This window comes from Hyla sarda, unplaced genomic scaffold (genome assembly GCF_029499605.1).
Source record: "Hyla sarda isolate aHylSar1 unplaced genomic scaffold, aHylSar1.hap1 scaffold_1132, whole genome shotgun sequence".
NCBI lineage: Eukaryota > Metazoa > Chordata > Amphibia > Anura > Hylidae > Hyla > Hyla sarda.
The window spans coordinates 100,241-118,835 of record NW_026607753.1 but is presented as its reverse complement, the minus strand read 5'-3'; the positions used below and the strand labels follow the sequence as shown (position 1 = coordinate 118,835).

General features: G+C 46.2%; 7 non-coding genes and 1 pseudogene across 7 annotated transcripts; all 8 read left to right on the top strand.

Annotated features, from left to right (window-relative positions):
• Window positions 1-1,819: 1,819 nt before the first annotated feature.
• Window positions 1,820-2,010, top strand: LOC130301654 (U2 spliceosomal RNA). Its single transcript, XR_008852015.1, has one exon. It is a non-coding gene; the product is annotated as a U2 spliceosomal RNA (small nuclear RNA).
• Window positions 2,011-4,096: 2,086 nt separating this feature from the next.
• Window positions 4,097-4,287, top strand: LOC130301653 (U2 spliceosomal RNA). The gene has a single exon (XR_008852014.1). It is a non-coding gene; the product is annotated as a U2 spliceosomal RNA (small nuclear RNA).
• A 2,084-nt stretch (window positions 4,288-6,371) lies between these two features.
• LOC130301652 (U2 spliceosomal RNA) lies at window positions 6,372-6,562 on the top strand. Its single transcript, XR_008852013.1, has one exon. It is a non-coding gene; the product is annotated as a U2 spliceosomal RNA (small nuclear RNA).
• Window positions 6,563-8,647: 2,085 nt separating this feature from the next.
• Window positions 8,648-8,838, top strand: LOC130301651 (U2 spliceosomal RNA). The gene has a single exon (XR_008852012.1). It is a non-coding gene; the product is annotated as a U2 spliceosomal RNA (small nuclear RNA).
• Window positions 8,839-10,932: 2,094 nt separating this feature from the next.
• On the top strand, window positions 10,933-11,092 carry LOC130301666 (U2 spliceosomal RNA; annotated as a pseudogene).
• Window positions 11,093-11,784: 692 nt separating this feature from the next.
• Window positions 11,785-11,972, top strand: LOC130301662 (U2 spliceosomal RNA). The gene has a single exon (XR_008852021.1). It is a non-coding gene; the product is annotated as a U2 spliceosomal RNA (small nuclear RNA).
• A 2,097-nt stretch (window positions 11,973-14,069) lies between these two features.
• LOC130301650 (U2 spliceosomal RNA) lies at window positions 14,070-14,260 on the top strand. The gene has a single exon (XR_008852011.1). It is a non-coding gene; the product is annotated as a U2 spliceosomal RNA (small nuclear RNA).
• A 2,096-nt stretch (window positions 14,261-16,356) lies between these two features.
• LOC130301648 (U2 spliceosomal RNA) lies at window positions 16,357-16,547 on the top strand. Its single transcript, XR_008852009.1, has one exon. It is a non-coding gene; the product is annotated as a U2 spliceosomal RNA (small nuclear RNA).
• Window positions 16,548-18,595: the final 2,048 nt, after the last annotated feature.

Genomic DNA, 18,595 nt, shown 5'->3' with positions numbered 1-18,595 from the left:
CTTGATAGCGGGTGGGTGCTGAATGTTCCTAATTGACAAAATAAGATTAATGCTTATGAAGAAATATAAAATCTCATCCCTTCCCCAATATCGCGCCACACTCCTACCCCTTAATTCCCTGGTTGAACTTGATGGACATATGTCTTTTTTCGACCGTACTAACTATGTAACTATGTAACATAACATGGGGGGGGGGGGGTCTCCTGGCTGTTCACACAGGTGTGTCATTGCTGTACATTGACCATGCATTGCTTCTGTGGTATTGCAAAGGCAAAGACAAATGCTTCCAGCCATCCATTGCACTAATGGATTGGTCATCAGCTGGCTGTCTATGTCCCGCATCAATATAGACCAAAGTACAGAGGGTTAGGCTATGCTATTGTGCACCTACCTGATGCATCAGAAGGTGCGAGGCCCTTGCTAAATTCTGTGCACAGACTTTGAGATCTATGCTTTAGACTGTATCTAAACCTGCTCCAACATGGACTGACATTCTGGCCTACTTTCAGCCGATGCGACTTGTCTGTCGCTGAACAGTCGCTTTTTATGTATTCAGCACCTATGTATAATGTTGTAAAAATGCTCTAGAAGCTAAAGTCGCAGAAATGTCACACATATTTGGCCTGCAACTTTCTGTGCGACAAATTCAGACAGGAAAAATCAGTATAAATCCTTAGAAAATTATCCCCCAGTGTCTCCATCTGCTGGCGGTATTGAATAAGCATTGCTGCACTGATGGGGTATGCATTAGACGAAAAAAAAGAAGAAAAAGAAGAATAATACGCCCAGAAAAGAGGCGAAAAGGAGAAAAACGTAAAAAAACGTGAAAAAAAAGTAAGAGGAAGAGAAGGGAAAAAAAGGTGGAAATGGGTTTAAAAGTGATTTCGGCGGAGAAATATATATATATATATATATATATATATATATATATATATATATATATGCGCACACACACACATAGATATAAACGTATTCTCCGTTGAGATATTGCAGCCGCTGCTGTGTCCAGGCCCAGGAGCCTTAGCACTGTGCTGTGATGTCACTCAATACCACTGACATCACTAGGTGTAAACAACATCTCTCCTTTGCTGTGTATGTGACTATGGAGCTGTTTGGTGATGTCGTCTATTACGGCCTTCATAGAAGCAACAGGAGATTGTTGCATCCATCTTTGAACCCTCAGAACTACAGTGCTATGATGTCACTCACTTCCACAGGCCTTGCAGAGTGTAAACAACAACAACCCAGCTTTGTTGTGTATGTAACCAAAGGGATTTGTGATGTCACCTAGAACCTTCACAGCAGCGACAGCTTTATGAGGAGCATCAGCACTGCTCTGCCTGAGCAGAACCATCACCGCCATAGGTTGTCAAATAACCCGGATTTAACCCACACAGGTAAGTCCAATGGGGTGCAGGCATGTCCTCTATGCTTACAGCTTCCCGTGGGTGTTGGTTTGATACCGTTTGGGGACAGCCAAGGAGGCATCTGCAGGCAACAAAGGTAGGTGTGTGCTTGTGTGTGTGTTTCCTATGCAGATCCTAAGCCCAGTGTCACATGCAAGTAGGAGGAGTAAGAAGGGGTTCCTGGCAAATCCGGGTTATGGATTGCATTTAAAAAGGCCCCGTGGGAGTGCCAATGGGCCCCTGTCTTGCTGCTTAGCAATAATGGTATGGGGTTTAGGTTCTGCTGTGTGTACTGGTGGTTGACTGCCCCCCAGCCCAGAGTGTGCATGGAAAATTGTCTGGCAGCCTCCCTGACAGCAAGCAGTGATAGTGCCCATGAAGGGGACCTTGTTGGGCCCGCCCCTTTCACGGTTATCGCTTCTCGGCCTTTTGGCTAAGATCAAGTGTAGTATCTGTTCTTATCAGTTTAATATCTGATACGTCCCCTATCTGGGGACCATATATTAAATGGATTTTTGAGAACGGGGGCCGATTTCGAAGCTTGCTTCCGTCGCCCTATGCATTGACCCGATATGGCAGTATCTTCGGGTACAGTGCACCACCCCCTTACAGGGTTAAAAAGAAAGATTCCTACTTTCATTGCTACCTGCTTGCTGGCTAGCCAGCTAGCCAGCCCTGTGGGCCTTGCTGCTGCTGCAGCCAAAAAACAAAAGGTGGTGCTGCTGCTGCTTCTGCTGCTTCTGCTTGTGTCTGGCCCCTGTTGGAGCGTCCAGGCACAGGACTTCTGCTGCTGCTGACTAAATGGCCTCCTTAATTGGATCATTTGAGTAGCCAGCACACCTGTGCAGGTAGGGCATGACATGATAGGCAGCTGCCTTGATAGCGGGTGGGTGCTGAATGTTCCTAATTGACAAAATAAGATTAATGCTTATGAAGAAATATAAAATCTCATCCCTTCCCCCAATATCGCGCCACACCCCTACCCCTTAATTCCCTGGTTGAACGTGATGGACATATGTCTTTTTTCGACCGTACTAACTATGTAACTATGTAACATAACATGGGGGGGGGTCTCCTGGCTGTTCACACAGGTGTGTCATTGCTGTACATTGACCATGCATTGCTTCTGTGGTATTGCAAAGGCAAAGACAAATGCTTCCAGCCATCCATTGCACTAATGGATTGGTCATCAGCTGGCTGTCTATGTCCCGCATCAATATAGACCAAAGTACAGAGGGTTAGGCTATGCTATTGTGCACCTACCTGATGCATCAGAAGGTGCGAGGCCCTTGCTAAATTCTGTGCACAGACTTTGAGATCTATGCTTTAGACTGTATCTAAACCTGCTCCAACATGGACTGACATTCTGGCCTACTTTCAGCCGATGCGACTTGTCTGTCGCTGAACAGTCGCTTTTTATGTATTCAGCACCTATGTATAATGTTGTAAAAATGCTCTAGAAGCTAAAGTCGCAGAAATGTCACACATATTTGGCCTGCAACTTTCTGTGCGACAAATTCAGACAGGAAAAATCAGTATAAATCCTTAGAAAATTATCCCCCAGTGTCTCCATCTGCTGGCGGTATTGAATAAGCATTGCTGCACTGATGGGGTATGCATTAGACGAAAAAAAAGAAGAAAAAGAAGAATAATACGCCCAGAAAAGAGGCGAAAAGGAGAAAAACGTAAAAAAAACGTGAAAAAAAAGTAAGAGGAAGAGAAGGGAAAAAAAGGTGGAAATGGGTTTAAAAGTGATTTCGGCGGAGAAATATATATATATATATATATATATATATATATATATATATATATATATATGCGCACACACACACATAGATATAAACGTATTCTCCGTTGAGATATTGCAGCCGCTGCTGTGTCCAGGCCCAGGAGCCTTAGCACTGTGCTGTGATGTCACTCAATACCACTGACATCACTAGGTGTAAACAACATCTCTCCTTTGCTGTGTATGTGACTATGGAGCTGTTTGGTGATGTCGTCTATTACGGCCTTCATAGAAGCAACAGGAGATTGTTGCATCCATCTTGAACCCTCAGAACTACAGTGCTATGATGTCACTCACTTCCACAGGCCTTGCAGAGTGTAAACAACAACAACCCAGCTTTGTTGTGTATGTAACCAAAGGGATTTGTGATGTCACCTAGAACCTTCACAGCAGCGACAGCTTTATGAGGAGCATCAGCACTGCTCTGCCTGAGCAGAACCATCACCGCCATAGGTTGTCAAATAACCCGGATTTAACCCACACAGGTAAGTCCAATGGGGTGCAGGCATGTCCTCTATGCTTACAGCTTCCCGTGGGTGTTGGTTTGATACCGTTTGGGGACAGCCAAGGAGGCATCTGCAGGCAACAAAGGTAGGTGTGTGCTTGTGTGTGTGTTTCCTATGCAGATCCTAAGCCCAGTGTCACATGCAAGTAGGAGGAGTAAGAAGGGTTCCTGGCAAATCCGGGTTATGGATTGCATTTAAAAAGGCCCCGTGGGAGTGCAATGGGCCCCTGTCTTGCTGCTTAGCAATAATGGTATGGGTTTAGGTTCTGCTGTGTGTACTGGTGGTTGACTGCCCCCCAGCCCAGAGTGTGCATGGAAAATTGTCTGGCAGCCTCCCTGACAGCAAGCAGTGATAGTGCCCATGAAGGGGACCTTGTTGGGCCCGCCCCTTTCACGGTTATCGCTTCTCGGCCTTTTGGCTAAGATCAAGTGTAGTATCTGTTCTTATCAGTTTAATATCTGATACGTCCCCTATCTGGGGACCATATATTAAATGGATTTTTGAGAACGGGGGCCGATTTCGAAGCTTGCTTCCGTCGCCCTATGCATTGACCCGATATGGCAGTATCTTCGGGTACAGTGCACCACCCCCTTACAGGGTTAAAAAGAAAGATTCCTACTTTCATTGCTACCTGCTTGCTGGCTAGCCAGCTAGCCAGCCCTGTGGGCCTTGCTGCTGCTGCAGCCAAAAAACAAAAGGTGGTGCTGCTGCTGCTTCTGCTGCTTCTGCTTCTGCTTGTGTCTGGCCCCTGTTGGAGCGTCCAGGCACAGGACTTCTGCTGCTGCTGACTAAATGGCCTCCTTAATTGGATCATTTGAGTAGCCAGCACACCTGTGCAGGTAGGGCATGACATGATAGGCAGCTGCCTTGATAGCGGGTGGGTGCTGAATGTTCCTAATTGACAAAATAAGATTAATGCTTATGAAGAAATATAAAATCTCATCCCTTCCCCAATATCGCGCCACACCCCTACCCCTTAATTCCCTGGTTGAACGTGATGGACATATGTCTTTTTTCGACCGTACTAACTATGTAACTATGTAACATAACATGGGGGGGGGTCTCCTGGCTGTTCACACAGGTGTGTCATTGCTGTACATTGACCATGCATTGCTTCTGTGGTATTGCAAAGGCAAAGACAAATGCTTCCAGCCATCCATTGCACTAATGGATTGGTCATCAGCTGGCTGTCTATGTCCCGCATCAATATAGACCAAAGTACAGAGGGTTAGGCTATGCTATTGTGCACCTACCTGATGCATCAGAAGGTGCGAGGCCCTTGCTAAATTCTGTGCACAGACTTTGAGATCTATGCTTTAGACTGTATCTAAACCTGCTCCAACATGGACTGACATTCTGGCCTACTTTCAGCCGATGCGACTTGTCTGTCGCTGAACAGTCGCTTTTTATGTATTCAGCACCTATGTATAATGTTGTAAAAATGCTCTAGAAGCTAAAGTCGCAGAAATGTCACACATATTTGGCCTGCAACTTTCTGTGCGACAAATTCAGACAGGAAAAATCAGTATAAATCCTTAGAAAATTATCCCCCAGTGTCTCCATCTGCTGGCGGTATTGAATAAGCATTGCTGCACTGATGGGGTATGCATTAGACGAAAAAAAAGAAGAAAAAGAAGAATAATACGCCCAGAAAAGAGGCGAAAAGGAGAAAAACGTAAAAAAACGTGAAAAAAAAGTAAGAGGAAGAGAAGGGAAAAAAAGGTGGAAATGGGTTTAAAAGTGATTTCGGCGGAGAAATATATATATATATATATATATATATATATATATATATATATATGCGCACACACACACATAGATATAAACGTATTCTCCGTTGAGATATTGCAGCCGCTGCTGTGTCCAGGCCCAGGAGCCTTAGCACTGTGCTGTGATGTCACTCAATACCACTGACATCACTAGGTGTAAACAACATCTCTCCTTTGCTGTGTATGTGACTATGGAGCTGTTTGGTGATGTCGTCTATTACGGCCTTCATAGAAGCAACAGGAGATTGTTGCATCCATCTTGAACCCTCAGAACTACAGTGCTATGATGTCACTCACTTCCACAGGCCTTGCAGAGTGTAAACAACAACAACCCAGCTTTGTTGTGTATGTAACCAAAGGGATTTGTGATGTCACCTAGAACCTTCACAGCAGCGACAGCTTTATGAGGAGCATCAGCACTGCTCTGCCTGAGCAGAACCATCACCGCCATAGGTTGTCAAATAACCCGGATTTAACCCACACAGGTAAGTCCAATGGGGTGCAGGCATGTCCTCTATGCTTACAGCTTCCCGTGGGTGTTGGTTTGATACCGTTTGGGGACAGCCAAGGAGGCATCTGCAGGCAACAAAGGTAGGTGTGTGCTTGTGTGTGTGTTTCCTATGCAGATCCTAAGCCCAGTGTCACATGCAAGTAGGAGGAGTAAGAAGGGTTCCTGGCAAATCCGGGTTATGGATTGCATTTAAAAAGGCCCCGTGGGAGTGCAATGGGCCCCTGTCTTGCTGCTTAGCAATAATGGTATGGGTTTAGGTTCTGCTGTGTGTACTGGTGGTTGACTGCCCCCCAGCCCAGAGTGTGCATGGAAAATTGTCTGGCAGCCTCCCTGACAGCAAGCAGTGATAGTGCCCATGAAGGGGACCTTGTTGGGCCCGCCCCTTTCACGGTTATCGCTTCTCGGCCTTTTGGCTAAGATCAAGTGTAGTATCTGTTCTTATCAGTTTAATATCTGATACGTCCCCTATCTGGGGACCATATATTAAATGGATTTTTGAGAACGGGGGCCGATTTCGAAGCTTGCTTCCGTCGCCCTATGCATTGACCCGATATGGCAGTATCTTCGGGTACAGTGCACCACCCCCTTACAGGGTTAAAAAGAAAGATTCCTACTTTCATTGCTACCTGCTTGCTGGCTAGCCAGCTAGCCAGCCCTGTGGGCCTTGCTGCTGCTGCAGCCAAAAAACAAAAGGTGGTGCTGCTGCTGCTTCTGCTGCTTCTGCTTCTGCTTGTGTCTGGCCCCTGTTGGAGCGTCCAGGCACAGGACTTCTGCTGCTGCTGACTAAATGGCCTCCTTAATTGGATCATTTGAGTAGCCAGCACACCTGTGCAGGTAGGGCATGACATGATAGGCAGCTGCCTTGATAGCGGGTGGGTGCTGAATGTTCCTAATTGACAAAATAAGATTAATGCTTATGAAGAAATATAAAATCTCATCCCTTCCCCAATATCGCGCCACACCCCTACCCCTTAATTCCCTGGTTGAACGTGATGGACATATGTCTTTTTTCGACCGTACTAACTATGTAACTATGTAACATAACATGGGGGGGGGGGTCTCCTGGCTGTTCACACAGGTGTGTCATTGCTGTACATTGACCATGCATTGCTTCTGTGGTATTGCAAAGGCAAAGACAAATGCTTCCAGCCATCCATTGCACTAATGGATTGGTCATCAGCTGGCTGTCTATGTCCCGCATCAATATAGACCAAAGTACAGAGGGTTAGGCTATGCTATTGTGCACCTACCTGATGCATCAGAAGGTGCGAGGCCCTTGCTAAATTCTGTGCACAGACTTTGAGATCTATGCTTTAGACTGTATCTAAACCTGCTCCAACATGGACTGACATTCTGGCCTACTTTCAGCCGATGCGACTTGTCTGTCGCTGAACAGTCGCTTTTTATGTATTCAGCACCTATGTATAATGTTGTAAAAATGCTCTAGAAGCTAAAGTCGCAGAAATGTCACACATATTTGGCCTGCAACTTTCTGTGCGACAAATTCAGACAGGAAAAATCAGTATAAATCCTTAGAAAATTATCCCCCAGTGTCTCCATCTGCTGGCGGTATTGAATAAGCATTGCTGCACTGATGGGGTATGCATTAGACGAAAAAAAAGAAGAAAAAGAAGAATAATACGCCCAGAAAAGAGGCGAAAAGGAGAAAAACGTAAAAAAAACGTGAAAAAAAAGTAAGAGGAAGAGAAGGGAAAAAAAGGTGGAAATGGGTTTAAAAGTGATTTCGGCGGAGAAATATATATATATATATATATATATATATATATATATATATATGCGCACACACACACATAGATATAAACGTATTCTCCGTTGAGATATTGCAGCCGCTGCTGTGTCCAGGCCCAGGAGCCTTAGCACTGTGCTGTGATGTCACTCAATACCACTGACATCACTAGGTGTAAACAACATCTCTCCTTTGCTGTGTATGTGACTATGGAGCTGTTTGGTGATGTCGTCTATTACGGCCTTCATAGAAGCAACAGGAGATTGTTGCATCCATCTTGAACCCTCAGAACTACAGTGCTATGATGTCACTCACTTCCACAGGCCTTGCAGAGTGTAAACAACAACAACCCAGCTTTGTTGTGTATGTAACCAAAGGGATTTGTGATGTCACCTAGAACCTTCACAGCAGCGACAGCTTTATGAGGAGCATCAGCACTGCTCTGCCTGAGCAGAACCATCACCGCCATAGGTTGTCAAATAACCCGGATTTAACCCACACAGGTAAGTCCAATGGGGTGCAGGCATGTCCTCTATGCTTACAGCTTCCCGTGGGTGTTGGTTTGATACCGTTTGGGGACAGCCAAGGAGGCATCTGCAGGCAACAAAGGTAGGTGTGTGCTTGTGTGTGTGTTTCCTATGCAGATCCTAAGCCCAGTGTCACATGCAAGTAGGAGGAGTAAGAAGGGTTCCTGGCAAATCCGGGTTATGGATTGCATTTAAAAAGGCCCCGTGGGAGTGCAATGGGCCCCTGTCTTGCTGCTTAGCAATAATGGTATGGGTTTAGGTTCTGCTGTGTGTACTGGTGGTTGACTGCCCCCCAGCCCAGAGTGTGCATGGAAAATTGTCTGGCAGCCTCCCTGACAGCAAGCAGTGATAGTGCCCATGAAGGGGACCTTGTTGGGCCCGCCCCTTTCACGGTTATCGCTTCTCGGCCTTTTGGCTAAGATCAAGTGTAGTATCTGTTCTTATCAGTTTAATATCTGATACGTCCCCTATCTGGGGACCATATATTAAATGGATTTTTGAGAACGGGGGCCGATTTCGAAGCTTGCTTCCGTCGCCCTATGCATTGACCCGATATGGCAGTATCTTCGGGTACAGTGCACCACCCCCTTACAGGGTTAAAAAGAAAGATTCCTACTTTCATTGCTACCTGCTTGCTGGCTAGCCAGCTAGCCAGCCCTGTGGGCCTTGCTGCTGCTGCAGCCAAAAAACAAAAGGTGGTGCTGCTGCTGCTTCTGCTGCTTCTGCTTCTGCTTGTGTCTGGCCCCTGTTGGAGCGTCCAGGCACAGGACTTCTGCTGCTGCTGACTAAATGGCCTCCTTAATTGGATCATTTGAGTAGCCAGCACACCTGTGCAGGTAGGGCATGACATGATAGGCAGCTGCCTTGATAGCGGGTGGGTGCTGAATGTTCCTAATTGACAAAATAAGATTAATGCTTATGAAGAAATATAAAATCTCATCCCTTCCCCAATATCGCGCCACACCCCTACCCCTTAATTCCCTGGTTGAACGTGATGGACATATGTCTTTTTTCGACCGTACTAACTATGTAACTATGTAACATAACATGGGGGGGGGGGGGGGGGTCTCCTGGCTGTTCACACAGGTGTGTCATTGCTGTACATTGACCATGCATTGCTTCTGTGGTATTGCAAAGGCAAAGACAAATGCTTCCAGCCATCCATTGCACTAATGGATTGGTCATCAGCTGGCTGTCTATGTCCCGCATCAATATAGACCAAAGTACAGAGGGTTAGGCTATGCTATTGTGCACCTACCTGATGCATCAGAAGGTGCGAGGCCCTTGCTAAATTCTGTGCACAGACTTTGAGATCTATGCTTTAGACTGTATCTAAACCTGCTCCAACATGGACTGACATTCTGGCCTACTTTCAGCCGATGCGACTTGTCTGTCGCTGAACAGTCGCTTTTTATGTATTCAGCACCTATGTATAATGTTGTAAAAATGCTCTAGAAGCTAAAGTCGCAGAAATGTCACACATATTTGGCCTGCAACTTTCTGTGCGACAAATTCAGACAGGAAAAATCAGTATAAATCCTTAGAAAATTATCCCCCAGTGTCTCCATCTGCTGGCGGTATTGAATAAGCATTGCTGCACTGATGGGGTATGCATTAGACGAAAAAAAAGAAGAAAAAGAAGAATAATACGCCCAGAAAAGAGGCGAAAAGGAGAAAAACGTAAAAAAACGTGAAAAAAAAGTAAGAGGAAGAGAAGGGAAAAAAAGGTGGAAATGGGTTTAAAAGTGATTTCGGCGGAGAAATATATATATATATATATATATATATATATATATATATATATATATGCGCACACACACACATAGATATAAACGTATTCTCCGTTGAGATATTGCAGCCGCTGCTGTGTCCAGGCCCAGGAGCCTTAGCACTGTGCTGTGATGTCACTCAATACCACTGACATCACTAGGTGTAAACAACATCTCTCCTTTGCTGTGTATGTGACTATGGAGCTGTTTGGTGATGTCGTCTATTACGGCCTTCATAGAAGCAACAGGAGATTGTTGCATCCATCTTGAACCCTCAGAACTACAGTGCTATGATGTCACTCACTTCCACAGGCCTTGCAGAGTGTAAACAACAACAACCCAGCTTTGTTGTGTATGTAACCAAAGGGATTTGTGATGTCACCTAGAACCTTCACAGCAGCGACAGCTTTATGAGGAGCATCAGCACTGCTCTGCCTGAGCAGAACCATCACCGCCATAGGTTGTCAAATAACCCGGATTTAACCCACACAGGTAAGTCCAATGGGGTGCAGGCATGTCCTCTATGCTTACAGCTTCCCGTGGGTGTTGGTTTGATACCGTTTGGGGACAGCCAAGGAGGCATCTGCAGGCAACAAAGGTAGGTGTGTGCTTGTGTGTGTGTTTCCTATGCAGATCCTAAGCCCAGTGTCACATGCAAGTAGGAGGAGTAAGAAGGGTTCCTGGCAAATCCGGGTTATGGATTGCATTTAAAAAGGCCCCGTGGGAGTGCAATGGGCCCCTGTCTTGCTGCTTAGCAATAATGGTATGGGTTTAGGTTCTGCTGTGTGTACTGGTGGTTGACTGCCCCCCAGCCCAGAGTGTGCATGGAAAATTGTCTGGCAGCCTCCCTGACAGCAAGCAGTGATAGTGCCCATGAAGGGGACCTTGTTGGGCCCGCCCCTTTCACGGTTATCGCTTCTCGGCCTTTTGGCTAAGATCAAGTGTAGTATCTGTTCTTATCAGTTTTCATGCTGGTGGGGATGGGTGCTGCATGGAGGATGCAGGTGTACCAGGGCTTTCCGGGGCTGGTTCTGAGGAATCAGCTCGACGGCTGCCCCGATGTGACCTGTTCCCTCCGGGTCTCGCCATGAGGCTGAGAGGGTCTAGAGCCGAGGTACTTTTGTGCCTCGGGGAGTGGTGACCCCGAGGTGCCGAAACTCACTGGGAGAATAGGCTCACTGAGTTGAAGCACGGGCACCATAATCTCTTCACCTTGTGGCACTCACCTCTTGATTCCCGGCCTTCTGGCTAGGATCAGAGAAATTTTTATAGATCCGGCCGGATGTCCGGGCAGTATATCTGCACACATTCACTTATTTATTTATTTTTTGTCTCACTGTGTCACTTTTTGCGTGTTGTGTGTTCACAGGATTTGTCAGGATGCGGTAGCCCTTCTGGGTGTCCCTCCTGGCGGTCTAGGGGAGGTGTGTGTGGCCATTAGGTTCCGCACCTCCCTGCAAACACCCCGGGTACTCCTGCTTCGCAGGGTACCTACCGTAATCGGCTCTGCGGGCAGATACCTTGGCTAACGCCAAGGGGGATGCCGGGAGCATTTGTGGTCCCCTAGTAGCTTCAGCGAAAAGGGACATCGAACCTGGAACCTCGCAGGTACCTTTTGGTCCGGAGGCGAAGGGTAAGGTTTGTTGGGGGGCCTCTCTCCTATCGGAGAAGGGCTTGCGATAGACCGCATCCTTTGTGCACGTTTTTTTAGTGTAACACGTTTGCACTTTTTCTTGCACTTTGGGTGAATCGAAAGCACGTTCCTCGGCTTTAGATAAAAAAAAAAAAAAAAAAAAAATCTGTTCTTATCAGTTTAATATCTGATACGTCCCCTATCTGGGGACCATATATTAAATGGATTTTTGAGAACGGGGGCCGATTTCGAAGCTTGCTTCCGTCGCCCTATGCATTGACCCGATATGGCAGTATCTTCGGGTACAGTGCACCACCCCCTTACAGGGTTAAAAAGAAAGATTCCTACTTTCATTGCTACCTGCTTGCTGGCTAGCCAGCTAGCCAGCCCTGTGGGCCTTGCTGCTGCTGCAGCCAAAAAACAAAAGGTGGTGCTGCTGCTGCTTCTGCTGCTTCTGCTTCTGCTTGTGTCTGGCCCCTGTTGGAGCGTCCAGGCACAGGACTTCTGCTGCTGCTGACTAAATGGCCTCCTTAATTGGATCATTTGAGTAGCCAGCACACCTGTGCAGGTAGGGCATGACATGATAGGCAGCTGCCTTGATAGCGGGTGGGTGCTGAATGTTCCTAATTGACAAAATAAGATTAATGCTTATGAAGAAATATAAAATCTCATCCCTTCCCCAATATCGCGCCACACCCCTACCCCTTAATTCCCTGGTTGAACGTGATGGACATATGTCTTTTTTCGACCGTACTAACTATGTAACTATGTAACATAACATGGGGGGGGGGGGGGGGGGTCTCCTGGCTGTTCACACAGGTGTGTCATTGCTGTACATTGACCATGCATTGCTTCTGTGGTATTGCAAAGGCAAAGACAAATGCTTCCAGCCATCCATTGCACTAATGGATTGGTCATCAGCTGGCTGTCTATGTCCCGCATCAATATAGACCAAAGTACAGAGGGTTAGGCTATGCTATTGTGCACCTACCTGATGCATCAGAAGGTGCGAGGCCCTTGCTAAATTCTGTGCACAGACTTTGAGATCTATGCTTTAGACTGTATCTAAACCTGCTCCAACATGGACTGACATTCTGGCCTACTTTCAGCCGATGCGACTTGTCTGTCGCTGAACAGTCGCTTTTTATGTATTCAGCACCTATGTATAATGTTGTAAAAATGCTCTAGAAGCTAAAGTCGCAGAAATGTCACACATATTTGGCCTGCAACTTTCTGTGCGACAAATTCAGACAGGAAAAATCAGTATAAATCCTTAGAAAATTATCCCCCAGTGTCTCCATCTGCTGGCGGTATTGAATAAGCATTGCTGCACTGATGGGGTATGCATTAGACGAAAAAAAAGAAGAAAAAGAAGAATAATACGCCCAGAAAAGAGGCGAAAAGGAGAAAAACGTAAAAAAACGTGAAAAAAAAGTAAGAGGAAGAGAAGGGAAAAAAAGGTGGAAATGGGTTTAAAAGTGATTTCGGCGGAGAAATATATATATATATATATATATATATATATATATATATATATATATATGCGCACACACACACATAGATATAAACGTATTCTCCGTTGAGATATTGCAGCCGCTGCTGTGTCCAGGCCCAGGAGCCTTAGCACTGTGCTGTGATGTCACTCAATACCACTGACATCACTAGGTGTAAACAACATCTCTCCTTTGCTGTGTATGTGACTATGGAGCTGTTTGGTGATGTCGTCTATTACGGCCTTCATAGAAGCAACAGGAGATTGTTGCATCCATCTTGAACCCTCAGAACTACAGTGCTATGATGTCACTCACTTCCACAGGCCTTGCAGAGTGTAAACAACAACAACCCAGCTTTGTTGTGTATGTAACCAAAGGGATTTGTGATGTCACCTAGAACCTTCACAGCAGCGACAGCTTTATGAGGAGCATCAGCACTGCTCTGCCTGAGCAGAACCATCACCGCCATAGGTTGTCAAATAACCCGGATTTAACCCACACAGGTAAGTCCAATGGGGTGCAGGCATGTCCTCTATGCTTACAGCTTCCCGTGGGTGTTGGTTTGATACCGTTTGGGGACAGCCAAGGAGGCATCTGCAGGCAACAAAGGTAGGTGTGTGCTTGTGTGTGTGTTTCCTATGCAGATCCTAAGCCCAGTGTCACATGCAAGTAGGAGGAGTAAGAAGGGTTCCTGGCAAATCCGGGTTATGGATTGCATTTAAAAAGGCCCCGTGGGAGTGCAATGGGCCCCTGTCTTGCTGCTTAGCAATAATGGTATGGGTTTAGGTTCTGCTGTGTGTACTGGTGGTTGACTGCCCCCCAGCCCAGAGTGTGCATGGAAAATTGTCTGGCAGCCTCCCTGACAGCAAGCAGTGATAGTGCCCATGAAGGGGACCTTGTTGGGCCCGCCCCTTTCACGGTTATCGCTTCTCGGCCTTTTGGCTAAGATCAAGTGTAGTATCTGTTCTTATCAGTTTAATATCTGATACGTCCCCTATCTGGGGACCATATATTAAATGGATTTTTGAGAACGGGGGCCGATTTCGAAGCTTGCTTCCGTCGCCCTATGCATTGACCCGATATGGCAGTATCTTCGGGTACAGTGCACCACCCCCTTACAGGGTTAAAAAGAAAGATTCCTACTTTCATTGCTACCTGCTTGCTGGCTAGCCAGCTAGCCAGCCCTGTGGGCCTTGCTGCTGCTGCAGCCAAAAAACAAAAGGTGGTGCTGCTGCTGCTTCTGCTGCTTCTCCTTCTGCTTGTGTCTGGCCCCTGTTGGAGCGTCCAGGCACAGGACTTCTGCTGCTGCTGACTAAATGGCCTCCTTAATTGGATCATTTGAGTAGCCAGCACACCTGTGCAGGTAGGGCATGACATGATAGGCAGCTGCCTTGATAGCGGGTGGGTGCTGAATGTTCCTAATTGACAAAATAAGATTAATGCTTATGAAGAAATATAAAATCTCATCCCTTCCCCAATATCGCGCCACACCCCTACCCCTTAATTCCCTGGTTGAACGTGATGGACATATGTCTTTTTTCGACCGTACTAACTATGTAACTATGTAACATAACATGGGGGGGGGGGGGGGGGGGTCTCCTGGCTGTTCACACAGGTGTGTCATTGCTGTACATTGACCATGCATTGCTTCTGTGGTATTGCAAAGGCAAAGACAAATGCTTCCAGCCATCCATTGCACTAATGGATTGGTCATCAGCTGGCTGTCTATGTCCCGCATCAATATAGACCAAAGTACAGAGGGTTAGGCTATGCTATTGTGCACCTACCTGATGCATCAGAAGGTGCGAGGCCCTTGCTAAATTCTGTGCACAGACTTTGAGATCTATGCTTTAGACTGTATCTAAACCTGCTCCAACATGGACTGACATTCTGGCCTACTTTCAGCCGATGCGACTTGTCTGTCGCTGAACAGTCGCTTTTTATGTATTCAGCACCTATGTATAATGTTGTAAAAATGCTCTAGAAGCTAAAGTCGCAGAAATGTCACACATATTTGGCCTGCAACTTTCTGTGCGACAAATTCAGACAGGAAAAATCAGTATAAATCCTTAGAAAATTATCCCCCAGTGTCTCCATCTGCTGGCGGTATTGAATAAGCATTGCTGCACTGATGGGGTATGCATTAGACGAAAAAAAAGAAGAAAAAGAAGAATAATACGCCCAGAAAAGAGGCGAAAAGGAGAAAAACGTAAAAAAACGTGAAAAAAAAGTAAGAGGAAGAGAAGGGAAAAAAAGGTGGAAATGGGTTTAAAAGTGATTTCGGCGGAGAAATATATATATATATATATATATATATATATATATATATATATATATGCGCACACACACACATAGATATAAACGTATTCTCCGTTGAGATATTGCAGCCGCTGCTGTGTCCAGGCCCAGGAGCCTTAGCACTGTGCTGTGATGTCACTCAATACCACTGACATCACTAGGTGTAAACAACATCTCTCCTTTGCTGTGTATGTGACTATGGAGCTGTTTGGTGATGTCGTCTATTACGGCCTTCATAGAAGCAACAGGAGATTGTTGCATCCATCTTGAACCCTCAGAACTACAGTGCTATGATGTCACTCACTTCCACAGGCCTTGCAGAGTGTAAACAACAACAACCCAGCTTTGTTGTGTATGTAACCAAAGGGATTTGTGATGTCACCTAGAACCTTCACAGCAGCGACAGCTTTATGAGGAGCATCAGCACTGCTCTGCCTGAGCAGAACCATCACCGCCATAGGTTGTCAAATAACCCGGATTTAACCCACACAGGTAAGTCCAATGGGGTGCAGGCATGTCCTCTATGCTTACAGCTTCCCGTGGGTGTTGGTTTGATACCGTTTGGGGACAGCCAAGGAGGCATCTGCAGGCAACAAAGGTAGGTGTGTGCTTGTGTGTGTGTTTCCTATGCAGATCCTAAGCCCAGTGTCACATGCAAGTAGGAGGAGTAAGAAGGGTTCCTGGCAAATCCGGGTTATGGATTGCATTTAAAAAGGCCCCGTGGGAGTGCAATGGGCCCCTGTCTTGCTGCTTAGCAATAATGGTATGGGTTTAGGTTCTGCTGTGTGTACTGGTGGTTGACTGCCCCCCAGCCCAGAGTGTGCATGGAAAATTGTCTGGCAGCCTCCCTGACAGCAAGCAGTGATAGTGCCCATGAAGGGGACCTTGTTGGGCCCGCCCCTTTCACGGTTATCGCTTCTCGGCCTTTTGGCTAAGATCAAGTGTAGTATCTGTTCTTATCAGTTTAATATCTGATACGTCCCCTATCTGGGGACCATATATTAAATGGATTTTTGAGAACGGGGGCCGATTTCGAAGCTTGCTTCCGTCGCCCTATGCATTGACCCGATATGGCAGTATCTTCGGGTACAGTGCACCACCCCCTTACAGGGTTAAAAAGAAAGATTCCTACTTTCATTGCTACCTGCTTGCTGGCTAGCCAGCTAGCCAGCCCTGTGGGCCTTGCTGCTGCTGCAGCCAAAAAACAAAAGGTGGTGCTGCTGCTGCTTCTGCTGCTTCTGCTTCTGCTTGTGTCTGGCCCCTGTTGGAGCGTCCAGGCACAGGACTTCTGCTGCTGCTGACTAAATGGCCTCCTTAATTGGATCATTTGAGTAGCCAGCACACCTGTGCAGGTAGGGCATGACATGATAGGCAGCTGCCTTGATAGCGGGTGGGTGCTGAATGTTCCTAATTGACAAAATAAGATTAATGCTTATGAAGAAATATAAAATCTCATCCCTTCCCCAATATCGCGCCACACCCCTACCCCTTAATTCCCTGGTTGAACGTGATGGACATATGTCTTTTTTCGACCGTACTAACTATGTAACTATGTAACATAACATGGGGGGGGGGGGTCTCCTGGCTGTTCACACAGGTGTGTCATTGCTGTACATTGACCATGCATTGCTTCTGTGGTATTGCAAAGGCAAAGACAAATGCTTCCAGCCATCCATTGCACTAATGGATTGGTCATCAGCTGGCTGTCTATGTCCCGCATCAATATAGACCAAAGTACAGAGGGTTAGGCTATGCTATTGTGCACCTACCTGATGCATCAGAAGGTGCGAGGCCCTTGCTAAATTCTGTGCACAGACTTTGAGATCTATGCTTTAGACTGTATCTAAACCTGCTCCAACATGGACTGACATTCTGGCCTACTTTCAGCCGATGCGACTTGTCTGTCGCTGAACAGTCGCTTTTTATGTATTCAGCACCTATGTATAATGTTGTAAAAATGCTCTAGAAGCTAAAGTCGCAGAAATGTCACACATATTTGGCCTGCAACTTTCTGTGCGACAAATTCAGACAGGAAAAATCAGTATAAATCCTTAGAAAATTATCCCCCAGTGTCTCCATCTGCTGGCGGTATTGAATAAGCATTGCTGCACTGATGGGGTATGCATTAGACGAAAAAAAAGAAGAAAAAGAAGAATAATACGCCCAGAAAAGAGGCGAAAAGGAGAAAAACGTAAAAAAACGTGAAAAAAAAGTAAGAGGAAGAGAAGGGAAAAAAAGGTGGAAATGGGTTTAAAAGTGATTTCGGCGGAGAAATATATATATATATATATATATATATATATATATATATATATATATATATATATGTGCACACACACACATAGATATAAACGTATTCTCCGTTGAGATATTGCAGCCGCTGCTGTGTCCAGGCCCAGGAGCCTTAGCACTGTGCTGTGATGTCACTCAATACCACTGACATCACTAGGTGTAAACAACATCTCTCCTTTGCTGTGTATGTGACTATGGAGCTGTTTGGTGATGTCGTCTATTACGGCCTTCATAGAAGCAACAGGAGATTGTTGCATCCATCTTGAACCCTCAGAACTACAGTGCTATGATGTCACTCACTTCCACAGGCCTTGCAGAGTGTAAACAACAACAACCCAGCTTTGTTGTGTATGTAACCAAAGGGATTTGTGATGTCACCTAGAACCTTCACAGCAGCGACAGCTTTATGAGGAGCATCAGCACTGCTCTGCCTGAGCAGAACCATCACCGCCATAGGTTGTCAAATAACCCGGATTTAACCCACACAGGTAAGTCCAATGGGGTGCAGGCATGTCCTCTATGCTTACAGCTTCCCGTGGGTGTTGGTTTGATACCGTTTGGGGACAGCCAAGGAGGCATCTGCAGGCAACAAAGGTAGGTGTGTGCTTGTGTGTGTGTTTCCTATGCAGATCCTAAGCCCAGTGTCACATGCAAGTAGGAGGAGTAAGAAGGGTTCCTGGCAAATCCGGGTTATGGATTGCATTTAAAAAGGCCCCGTGGGAGTGCAATGGGCCCCTGTCTTGCTGCTTAGCAATAATGGTATGGGTTTAGGTTCTGCTGTGTGTACTGGTGGTTGACTGCCCCCCAGCCCAGAGTGTGCATGGAAAATTGTCTGGCAGCCTCCCTGACAGCAAGCAG